Source organism: Phyllostomus hastatus, unplaced genomic scaffold, assembly GCF_019186645.2.
Source record: "Phyllostomus hastatus isolate PE091 unplaced genomic scaffold, TTU_PhHast_1.1 phas_scaffold_78, whole genome shotgun sequence".
Classification (NCBI taxonomy): domain Eukaryota; kingdom Metazoa; phylum Chordata; class Mammalia; order Chiroptera; family Phyllostomidae; genus Phyllostomus; species Phyllostomus hastatus.
This window is the reverse complement of record NW_025334041.1, coordinates 112,876,564-112,888,716: the sequence shown is the minus strand read 5'-3', so window position 1 is coordinate 112,888,716 and position 12,153 is coordinate 112,876,564. Positions and strand designations below refer to the sequence as shown.

The 12,153-nt window shown below is 41.9% G+C and overlaps 1 protein-coding gene across 2 annotated transcripts in view; it reads left to right on the top strand.

The window, feature by feature from the left end:
• Positions 1-7,628: 7,628 nt before the first annotated feature.
• VIT (vitrin) overlaps positions 7,629-12,153 on the top strand; it is a 93,637-nt gene continuing 89,112 nt past the window's right edge. Inside the window, exons 1-2 of one of the 2 annotated variants that reach the window (XM_045828795.1) lie at positions 7,629-7,682; positions 8,169-8,272. The gene's annotated coding sequence lies outside the window, so the exon portion shown is untranslated. Of the gene's footprint in view, positions 7,683-8,126; positions 8,273-12,153 lie in introns of those variants that run through there. The other variant, XM_045828797.1, reaches the window with a different exon arrangement.

Sequence of the window (12,153 nt, the reverse complement as noted above, 5' to 3'; positions counted from 1 at the left end):
CCGTCATAATTATAGGCAGTTGTGAGTTTTCTAGCAAGGATCATCTTCCAGGTTTCTCCGCTGTCCAGATACCATTGTCCCTTATTCCATGAATAAGTGGCTTCCGGGTAGACACTTTGAGACTACACAACTACCCTGCTTCTCATCATCTGTCCACGCACTACTGTGTTATTTGCGGAACAGTAGTTTCCTATTTCATCATTCTTTTATCATTTGTTGGAATTCTTTTGTAAAGAAAAGCTGTTCCTCTCCCCATTTATTTATTCAATTATTTATTTATATCAGTACGAACCCCAAATCCTATTTTATTATGTTTTAATTATTAATATCATTATTTGGTTTGTTTGAATTGTCCCAGATTTGGTTATTGAGAGCTCCTTTAAGTTAGCTGCCGCATCCTCCTGACACCCTCATTCTTCTCTCTCTCTGGCTCCAGATGTCCCAGGTGTATATTCCCATCCCCCGACCCTAGAGCCAGGTGTTTTCTTAGGATGTGCAATTCTGTTTATTGAAGAATCATATTTAGAAATCAAGTTTCCGTTCTATATATGCTCACCAATAGTGGGGTTTCATTGCTTCTAGGCATTCTCAGCAAACAAAGCTAAGAGATAGATGTATGTACACAAGCCTATATCAATTTCTCTGTTGGTAAATAGGGATAGTGCTACTTGCTTTTTACTAATTATCTTTTCTTAATATATTTCTTGAGCTGAATTGCATCAGCTAACACCTCCACTACAGTGTGAACAGTAATAGAGACAGGAGGTGTCTTTCTGAGTTCCTGATCCTAATAGAAATGCCTCTAGCGTTTCCCCATTGAGTAAGATGATAGATTTTGGGGCAAAGACATATTTATTTTATTATGTTAAAGTATCTATCAATTCTTATTCTCTTGAATATTTTTATCAGCAAGAAGAAACCTGAATCCAGACAGAAGATGTGGGGAGAAAGCCACAATGGCAAGCATAGACACTGATAAGTGATGCCAGTGTATGAACTACAAAAATCCTCATCCCTCTCTTCACTCACAGCCTTGCCATAGCCTCCTTGTGGGCGGAGTCTCATTCCCTGCCCCTGATCTTCCCGCTTACTCCTAAAACTTGTTTTGGCCAATGGAATGGGCCAGAAAAGACAGCGTGCCAGTTCTAAGACAAAATCTGAAGAGACCTTAAATGTGTCCTGCTGCCCTCTTGTGACTTTGTCATTGTCCTGAGAAGCTCTCTCCCTGTACAGCTGTTACCCTGCAGCACGGGCACCTGATAAACACAGGCAGAGCAGATGTTCCTCAGCCAACCCACAGACCTGCTACAGTGAGAAGCAGGAGTGCCCGGCTCAGCACAACAAATCCTACACCAGCAGAGCCCTAGCTGCCAGTGTCCAGTGAACCGGTCCTTTATTTGAGACTCCACTTGCTTACTTGGCATAAAAGGGAGAGATATAAGACCTATAATCTCTTGCCAAATATTTTAAGCCCTTGTTTTGAATGAGGTACTTTTGTATTTTTCTAATCTGCCAGACCAGCAGACTTTTTTAATGCTAGGATCTGTGTTATAACCTCTAGTTCCCAGTATCGTCCTCTTGGTTTTTCAATCTCTTTTATGCTATCGCAATCACAGTGATTTATCTGTATTTACTTTTCTGTCAGTTTGGCCTAGAATATCATGGGTGTTGTCCAACACACGATGAGGTCCGTCTAGAAAGTTTCCAGCCATGTAATGTGAAAAATAGAGATATTTATTGAAGAGATAAGATACAAGAAACATTGTACATAGGACAATAACACCTCAGTCCCCTTCAGAGGAGGCACCTTGGGACCTCACACAGTTCTTCCAGTATCTCTTCCACTGTTCAAAACACTGTGCAAAATCCTTTGTTGGAATTGCCATCAGCTGCTCCATCGTGTTTTCCTGAATCTCATTGACAGTCTAAAATCTCTTCCTTTCAAAGGTGATTTTAGTTTTGGGAAAAGCCAGAAGTCTAAGGGCAGCAAATTTGGGCTGTAGGGGGCCTGAATCACCTGGGTGATTTGATGCTTCACCAAAAAACTGCCCGAGACATGATGCATGAGCAGGCCTGTTGTCATGATGAAGCTTCTAATCACCATCGGCCTGTTGCTGTGGCTGTTTTCATCGTGTTGTATCTCTCAACTGACATCGAACACTGAGGTAGTCCTCCTTACTAATTGTTTGGCCTGGAGGGGAGTACTCATGATGGACAACACCTTTCCAATCAAAAATGGTCTTGATCTTGCTGTGACTTTGCTGCGCCTTCTTCGAATGTGGAAAACCAGGCAGTTTCAATTGGGATGCCTTCATTTCCAGATCATAGCCGTAGACCCACGATTCATCTCTGGGTACGACCTTCTTCAGGAAATCTGATTCATTGATAGTGATTTGAATAAAGTCATTAGCAACTGCAACATGATGTTCCTTCTGCTCTGGTAGCAGAAGCTGTGGAATCAATTTTGCCATGACACATCAAGGCAGGCCAAGATCCTGCATCAAAATCTCAGACTCAGTAGTTTTTGGAATTCCCGGATCAGCTTCTAGTTCTCACACTGTCAGTCACCAGTCTTTGTTGATTGCAGCCCGTACACGTTCAACATTCCCAGGTGTTCTGCTTGTTGCAGGCCTTCCAGAATGTAGATCACCTTCAACAGATTCCCAACCATCTTTGAAGAATTTGTGCCACACTTTTATTTGTGCTGCACTCGTTGCATCATCCTGAAAGTCTTCTGAATTATCCAAATAATTTCTATGGAGGAATGTTTAAGCTTCAGGCAAAATTTGATGGAGATTCATTGCTCTACTCACTCAGTCATTTTGAATGTGACAGCCACACAGTACACATGCTCATTCAACAGCATCTACCACCCCCACTGACTAGTACAGTGAAGTTGTCATTTTTCATGCATGTGCATTCCAGTCCACTTTCCTTGGCTGCCAGGTTCCAATGATGTCACACAAACCATTCTCATTATATTAACAATGGCCAGACTTTTTACTGACAGACCTTGTACAGTGGTTCTATCTCCTTTCTTTCAGGGAAGCATTTGGGAATAGTAATCCTCCCAACATTTTTTAATAGCCTGAGGAAAAAGGTGGATTTTATTGGTCCACTATCTCCTTTGTACCACTAAATGTACCTGTTATAATAACACCTATCAAATTTCTAATCAATTTTTCCCTCTGATATATATTCAAGAACTCTGCTTTATAATTTTGGAGGCTCTTTCACATTCCTTTGCAGAGTCTTTTTTGACCCCTACAGTCTACCTCCCTGTTTGTAAGGTATGGGTGCGCTCAGTTTGGCTCCATCAAGTTTTTGAAAGATACGCTTTTCTTCCAATAACCTCTTTGCTTCACACAGATAGTGATAACATAAATTGAACAAAAGTCAATTATGTTAGCAAATTTTCCATTCACCTTGACACTATGCAGAAGGCATGTTTGCAGCAGTAATAGTCAGTGGTGCCCAGGGAACTGCTGCAGTGAGACCTGCTTAGTGCAGTAAGCTCCTACCAAAGTGCATAGAGAAAAAAGCCTCAAAAGTGTTGTAGAGGAGTTCAAGGCAAATCATATTTCTATGCAAAAATTGATGTAGCACCAAAGACAATATCACCTCAACGTTTCAGTGAGCTTGTATTATAAAAGGTGTAGCTCTTGTGTTTTATACCAGCACATAGTGGATGTACCAGGGGTGTCTGAAAAGGCTACCTCATTATTTAGCCTCTTAAACAGCCATCCTGCATTTTTTAGAAGTCACATAAAAGAATGGGTTTGTGATATGAAGAGCACATTTATTTCCCTGAGTTCCATCTCTAGAGTCAAAAAAGAAAAAATGAGGCACTACTTTAAAGAGCCATCAAGTTCAATGTTTATGAAAATAATAAAAACTTTTAATAGAGAATATTCTCAAAGAGATTTGAACTTTTGTACTAAATACAGTACAAGACTGTGACACTACGTTTGTATAGTGACAAACAGCTATTTCAGAAAGATGCTTTCGAGCAACCATAAGTGATTTATAAGCAAAACAGAACCTCGAGTAGTAATGTAGGAAAACTAAACATCACAATTTCTGTTCTCAATTAGAAATAATCTAGACGTTCAGTTCATGCCATGTAGCAAGTACAAGGCCACTTACCAGGAAGCTGTGATCTTGTGTTAGTTAAAGAAGTTAGATTTCCCCGAGGCTACCAGCTGGACTGCTCTACAGGTAAAATGTTGCTGCCGCCAGCCTTGGGTGTGGAGGGCTGAATCAATTCTCAGCGTGATTATCACTGGTAGACTCCAGGACGTTTGCTTTAGTGTTTTTTATTCTATTTCATCCAAGTTCTCTTTCCCCATAGGTGAGCATTCTAAGGTACTTGTGATCATTCATTTAGTTAATATTTTTTATATGTGCCTATTATGTGTCTGTTTCGAGGACAAGGGACACATTAGTGACCAAAACACATTTTAAAAATCCTGCTTTCCAGGAGTCTACATTCCAGTAGGAATGCATAATAAAAAGCAAGTGGTAAATATTATTAAAGGGTAGTAGGTACTATGAGGAAACTAACATGGATAAGAGAGAGGAGAAGAATGCTGGGAGTGCAGATGCCATTTTAAACAGGGCAGCCAAGAAACGCCCTACTCAGGAGGTGACGCGTGAGCAAGGACGTGCGGGAGGTGAGCGTGCGAGCCAGGAAGGGGTCTGAGAGGAGCCCGAGAACAGCGAGTGCAGGCTCTGAAGCACGTGGGGTTCGTGAGCACACATTCACTTACGTGTTCCTGCAAAGCATACTGTTTTATGGACATGTATTTTTTATAACTGTATTTATAACGGTGTGGGTTCTCCAGAGAAACAAAACCCATAGGAGATCAGGTAGATGAAAGGATGCATAGGCAGACAGACAGATTTACTATAAGGAATGACTAGCATGATGATGGAGGCTTAGAAGTCCAAGGTCTACCGTGAGCACGTTGGAGACTCCAGAGGGCTAGCAGTGTGGTTCCAGTCCGAACGCCGGAGAAGAACAGTGTCCCAACTGGAAGAGAGGCAGAGAGAATTCCTTTTTCCTCAGTCTTGCATTCTATTCGGGCCTTCAGTGGACTGAGTGAGTCCCACCCACACCGGGTGGGGGGGGGGGCAATCTGCTTTACTCTGTCTACAGATTCCAATGCTAGCTTCATCCAGAAGCACCCTCACGAACTCAACCTGAAATAGTGTTTATCCAAATACCTAGGTCCTGGTGGCATAACCAAGTTTGACACATAAAATTAACCATCCCAATTTTGTACTGTGTTCTTCATTCTGTTTCTTACTTTCCTCCAGAATAGTGTTTTTAAGATGGGTAGCTATGGTAGGCAGAACTGTAAGGCGGCATGCATGATCTTCACCCCTGGGGCAGGATGATGTTGTGTTATAGGTCAAAGCAACACTGAGGATGCAATTACAGTTACTGATCAGTTGACATTGAAATAAGATTATCCCATCAGCCTAAATAATCACAAGAGCCCTTGCAAAGCAGTGTCTCTGGGTTGTTGAAAAAGAGGAGTTGGGGAGAATCCAAGCTGGACTAAGAGGCAGCGCACTATGGGTGGCTGAAAGATGGAGGGAGCCGTGTAGCAAGGAGTGCGATTCCCTCTAGGAGCTGAGAGCCGCCCTTGGCTGACAGCCCGCAAGAGAACAGGGACCTTAGTTTTATAAAAGCAAGTAACTGAATCCTGCCAACTTAATGAACTTAAGGTAGATTCTTTTCCAGAGCTTCTGGATGAGAACCCAGTCCACCTGACACTTTGTATTCAGTCCTGTAAGACTCTGAGCAGAGACTCTGGCCTACAGAACTGAGAGATAATAAATGGGTGCTGTTTTAAGACAGAAATTTTGGTTATTTGTTACACAGCAAGAAAAAAATGAATACAGTAGTGTTGATGTGCATTTTATTTTAAAAATCGCCTATTTAGTACTTGTTTCGTATGAGGCAAGACTAAGAACTTTACAAGTATTAATTCCTTTGTCATAACCCTATGATACACATTTTACTCTTTCTCTCATTTTACAGATGAGAAAAACTACTAAACAGAGATTAGGTTACTTGCCAAATGTCAGGTGCCAAAACCAACAGTCAGACTTAGGTGATCCAGCCTCGGGACTGATGTTCAAACACCACATCTAGTCTTCTGCATTAAGCTGCGGCAAAATACATCATACTGTATATCTCCCTCACTGAACTCATGAATTTTCCAGGGAGGGATTTCTCCTGGCCCTGGGCAAAGAGCTCACCAGAGGGTCCTGGGGCACACACGGAAGGTGACTGGGGACTTCTGGACGGCGGTCCAGAGCAGCCACACTGGTCCACACTACCAACAGCCCATCTGGGCAACCACATGCCTGTCAGGGGCATGTTCCAGCTTCTTAACTTTTGCCAATCAGATGAAAATAAAGACATCTCACCACTTCTTAAAAAAAGGAATTTGCATTTTAACTACTTTTTATTGTAGTGTGTGCATATATGTATATATATGTATATATACACATATGTGTTTATATATGTGTATATACATGTTTATATACATATATAAACATATACCATTCTAACCATTTTAAGTTACTTTATTAGCATTAACTACATTAGAATGTTGTGCAACCACTGCTATTTATTTCTAAAATTTTCCATCACTGCAAACATCATTGCTTTTTAATTTGCATTTTTCTTTGAGCATCTCCCTTCACATGCTTTTCAATATGTGTACATTTGATTCTACCTTATTCAATATAAAAAACAAATTAAACTAATAAAAGAACTTCTGACATAGCACCTTGCTATAAAATGAAATGGTAGTACTGAATCCTTTACATTTTTCTACGTATTAAATGGGATGATACATGCAGAGGGCTTATCACCACCACGCCTAGCAAAAGTAGGTATTTGATAAATGGCAGTTAGCATTATTATTAATATTAATGATATTATATATAATTCTTGGACTGCCATTTCATCTGACCCTTCCCTAACTCAAACAGTGGGACAGGTCCCCTTCTGTGTGACAGCACCATCCTTACCACCAAGGGACCTGAGCTCAGGATTTTATAGAAGAAGAAACAGGGTAGAGAAATAATTTAAATGCAGAACAGAATGAAGAAAAAACAAGATCAAATTACACTCGAACTGTAATCTTACATAAAGAGCGATTGCAGGGCGGACAGATGAGCACGGGAGGGCTGCCGGCGGCAGGGGTGTGGGGGGCGGCCGCGGGGGGGGGGGCTCCCCGGGCTGCTGCGTGGTGCCGGGTCCCCTGTAGGCGGAGTGGCTGTGTGCTGCCGCCCACGCTGCTTCTGGGAAGGAAGATGCTCTGACCCAGTGATACACACACTTCAATCTCCAGGAGCACCAGATGTACACTTTTTTCTGGTCGGTTTTCATAATGCTGTGACATGCAAATGTGTATGTTGGGTCTGAATCCCTTCAATTTAGTTGATGACACTGATATGTAAGTTACTAAAATCAGCAGATTTCACCTCTGATGTGAGCTCTCCATCACCAGGTTTTCTGAAACAAGCATGAGTCAGGTTTTGCTTCCCACTGTCATTATCTTGTGTCCGGTCACTGGCAGCAAAGACTACAGTAAGCTTGCCAAAATGCAGAAGGGACCGAAGCGAACTAAACCAAAACAGAGCTCTGACATGTAGGAAAAGTAAGCATTTTCGTTCCAAAAGTGAGAGGCTAGTAGACTCAGCTTGGTGGTGTTTGCAGTTGTCTTCGTGCAGTTTGATCCAGCAATTCACTAGCACTTGAAAAAGAAAGAAAACTGAATCGCCCTGCTGAAGTTGTCTTTATATTATATATTTTCATTTTATCTTGGTGCTTCTCTTCTACTTTTTAGAATTTCTAACTGTAGAATTTGCTTACTGAAAATGTTTGCTTTGGGCTAGAAAAGAATATTTAGAAATCCTTATCCCCCCCCACTAAAAAAAGCAAGTGGGAGTGGAAATTTGAAAGAGGACCGCCTAATTCAGCACTAAAACCAGTGTGAGAAGCTGTGTGTGTGTGTGTGTGTGTGTGTGTGTGTGTGTGTGTGGTGTAAAATGTGCTTTTCAAAGTGCTCAGAGGTTGGTGGGAATGTTTGATTAGCTCCTCTGAGAAGAAAAGGTGCTTGGACCTCTTGTTCTTTCTTCTTTAGAATAATTTGGATGGGATTTGTGATGCAGAAAATCTTAAGGAAAAAAGGATATCCATTCTGTGTGGTGGAAAATTTTTGAAAAAAAATTGCCTTCTTCAAACAAGGTATGTCTGATGAATTATTAAGCTATGCAGCTAGTTTGCTTTCCATTCCTTGTGATGAAAACATTAAAATGTGTTTAGCACTAAGAAACTGTAATACATGCTTTGACCAAGTAACCAGCCTGTACAAATTTCAGTCTCAAGAAAATTGAGGTGGGAGTGGGTGGTAGTTGACATCCTTTAAACAACTAATACTAGATATGTCAACTATAAATAAATTATACAAGGTTTTCACTGTATCTTTAAGCCAACTTAATTATGATTAAAGTAAGTTGAAAAGTATGGCATTGTGTAGAACTTTGAAGTATTTAAGGCTTTTTTATACCTTGCTTCCTCTAGGTAATACAATAACAATGTAACAAATTGCTTATAACAATGTATCAAAAGCAGCATGAGAAATGGGCACATTGGTGCTAAATGAAAAGGGAAATTATTTAATGTGGCTCTCTACTTCTCTCTATTCAGACAGATGTCGGTGGAATGTGGCTAGATGGGCAATTCTCTATCTTGTTTACACTGGAAGTGTTTTCTTAGGCTGAATGCTTTTTTACTGATAAGCCCAGGAAAGGGTTGGCATTGTTAAGTCTACTTTCCTACCTCAGCTTCGCACAGGAAAACAGGGTACAAAATCTCTTTTAAGCATGATTAGTGTCAAACCAGCATAAACATGAAATAAGTGCCTCAAGTACAGACTGAACCCAGGGGATAAGATGGAATTATTAGACCTGGTGGTTTGCGCTGAAAAACCCACGGCATCTTTGCCATCTCCGAATCAAGAGTGAATTCAAGATTTTCTCTGGGTTTATTATAAAAATAAAACAAGGCATTCTTGGCCATGGTGGTTATTCAAAAAAAAATGTGAGCACTAAGAAAATAGCATTTGACCATTAAGTTGTGTTGCAACAAATTTGGAAGTCTTGGCAGTAAAGTTCTGAGGCTGTTTCTCCCTCTGTCTCTTGAAAGATGAAAACGCCCTGCAGCAAGGCGAGATCAAATGCTGTTTGTTTGTGTATTTCTCTGTTGTCTGTGTCAGCGGCAAGAGGCAGCCCTGCGCTGGTAGGAAAGCTGGAAGTGCCTGGCTTTTGTTTACTGAATTAAAATACCCACTTTTCCAAAAGGGCTTTAGACAAAGAATTGCAAGTTTACAAGAGCCGCATTTTAAATTGCAGTATGATGGTTTCCCAGACCAGGCTTCATTTAAATACATCTTACACCTCACCACTGAAAGGAAACATCTTAGGAACATTGCAAATGCTTAATTATCTATCCCAAAATAGTGTTTACTTTATGGATATAGTTTAGAAGACCTAATTATCTTTTTTTCCCTAAGTTACTGATCACATGTAGAATAGTTCCTTTCAGAGAAAATGCATTGGGTTTGAAAATGGTTTATGAACAGCATCAGAAGAACAGAAATGCTCGTGCTGTTCTCATCTGTGATTGCTGTGAGACACATAGAAGCAATGTTGCCCAGTGCTCTGTCTCAGCCAGAAGTCCTAAATTATAGGAACAGCTCTGCTGCTACCTCGCTGTGTTACCTTAGGAAAGGCGTGTAACATTTCTTGATGTTTGTTTCCCCATCTAGAAAAAAGAAATAGTAATAATGCCTGCACACACCCCTCCCAGGGTGGTCATGCGGCCCAATGACAAATCTTGGTTCCAAAAAGGTTTTGAAATGTGAAAATTCTATAAAAATGTAATCTTTTTCTGCACATATTTATTAAAAAAATTACACTGGAAGAAGCCATTAGCCTTCAAATTGATGCTTCCTGGACCCCACAATGCTCCTGTTGCCCGTGCCCACGTGTGTGACTTCTCTCCTTGCTCGCGAGGAGGTGTGAGTTCGGTATCAATGGTGGGAGGTGCAGGAAAAAGCACACTGGTCTCTGTCGGCAGAACTGGTCACTCTTTGCTGCTGACCTTGGAGAGGGTACTCAGCATCTCTGTGTCTCCATTTCCTCACATGTGAAATGAGGTTGGACGAAATAGTCTCTAAATCTCCCTCCTGATCCCGTGATTCTGTATATTGACACCTCTCCAACGGGAAGACTTGGCCAGTCCGGCTTCACTGTGGAGACTCCGTATGTTGCAAAATGAAGAAATGTCAAAATGGGGTTTTAGAACTATAGTATATTTAAAATGTTTGTGCTTACCTAACTAAAGACTCTACAATATACAAAACTGGCATGCATGTATCCGTGTGTGTGTGTGCATATCTCCATAGTGTACTGAAGACAGTGTGATCCGAGTTTTGACAGACTTCTTTCAGTTCTCTGTTGTACTTCTGTGAGTGCCTGTAACACATCATGTAGAAGTAATGTCAAATATCTAAATGTAAGGCCTGCCAGGCAAGGCCAAGGCCAAGTGACCCTCTGGTGGTGCTATAGAGCCCATGGGAGTTTGTCAGGCAGGAGGCTCTGCTACTTCTCAAGTGTATTAGCTTTGCAAGTTACTTAAACTTTCTGAGCCTCAGTTTTCTCATCTCTAAAAAGGGTCTATTATTAGTGTCTCCGTCATAGGATTGTGGCTAAAAGCCGCGATCAGTGCTTGGCACACTGTCGGCATCCAAATGTTAGCAAGTATTTTCTTTATTATATGTGACTAGAATAGAGAAATCAGATCAGCTGTGAAGCAAAGCAATTGTAATTCTCTTCAAGCTTTAAAATGTTAACTCTTTGATATGGTAAGCAAATTGACTTGTGGAATTATGTGATATCAACACAATTATTAGAAATGTGTAGCCATCTCTTCATTCAGAGGATCTCAGCTAATCCATCAATCAGCAAATGATAAGCAAGAGGCAACTTCTATGATATCTATAAAAAGAGAAATCCCAGGGGTCCCCCCTCTCGCGGTCTAAAAAGAGATGTGTCTCTGAGGTTTGCAGAAGGTGGTGGAATTCTTGGCCCCATGAACAGATATAGTGTGAGCCAGAGAAAAGTGCAAAGGAAACCTGCTTCTTTTTGCAAGTATGAAAGGTCCTCTTTCAAGTGGCAGTGAGCAGCTTCTGTTAGTGCAGAGAACGGGGCAAAGAGGAGCAGTAGTTTAGGCATCAGCAATCCCTTTTTGATAATGCTGACTGTTACATTCTAATCAAACTGCAGCAGTATACCCCGACAGCCACTGGTGGCTCAGCTGCAGCTCTGACTCCTGTCACCAGCCTGTACCACAGGCATCACCTGCAGCTAGCCACTCCAGCTGTGCACCTGCACCCCGTTGGCCCAACTCCCAACACATTTTGGAGTTGTGCACAGCCTGTGGTGAGACCCCGAAGCCACAGGAGTGCACGCTGACAGTTAAGGTCACCAAAGCTGTGAGTACCCCTGCAGTTAGCCCCGGCCCTCGCTGCTGGTCCTGGCTCCTGCCACTATCCATGCATCTGCAACTGGCCCCCACCACTCCAGGACACAGGCATCTACAGCTGGCCTCTGCCACCGAGTGTGTGCGTACCATCAGCTCTGGCCCTTGCCCCTGCCTGCCCTGGTCCTTACCTGCCGAACCCTGAAGCATCACTGAGGATCCCAACAGCCCTTCCAGCCACTGCAGATCCCCCACAGTGCTCATCAAGTACTACACTTGGTGTCCTGCACCACTAGATCCAGAGTCACAGCACACCCCAGCATGCCTCCACTCACTAGTGACGGTCTTTCCTGACTGAAGTCAGCCCACAGAGTCCAGAAGAGGCTATTGGGATCGTGAAGAACTGGGGAAACGTGATGCACCGAAGGAGCCCAGTAAGCCTCCAGTAACTGACCCCCAAGAAACAGAGATGCATGAACCACTGCACAAAGAATTAAAAACAATGGCTCTAAAGATGCACAGAGAGCTACAAGAGAATACAGATGAACAATGTAATGAAATTGGGAAAATAATGCAAGAAAAAA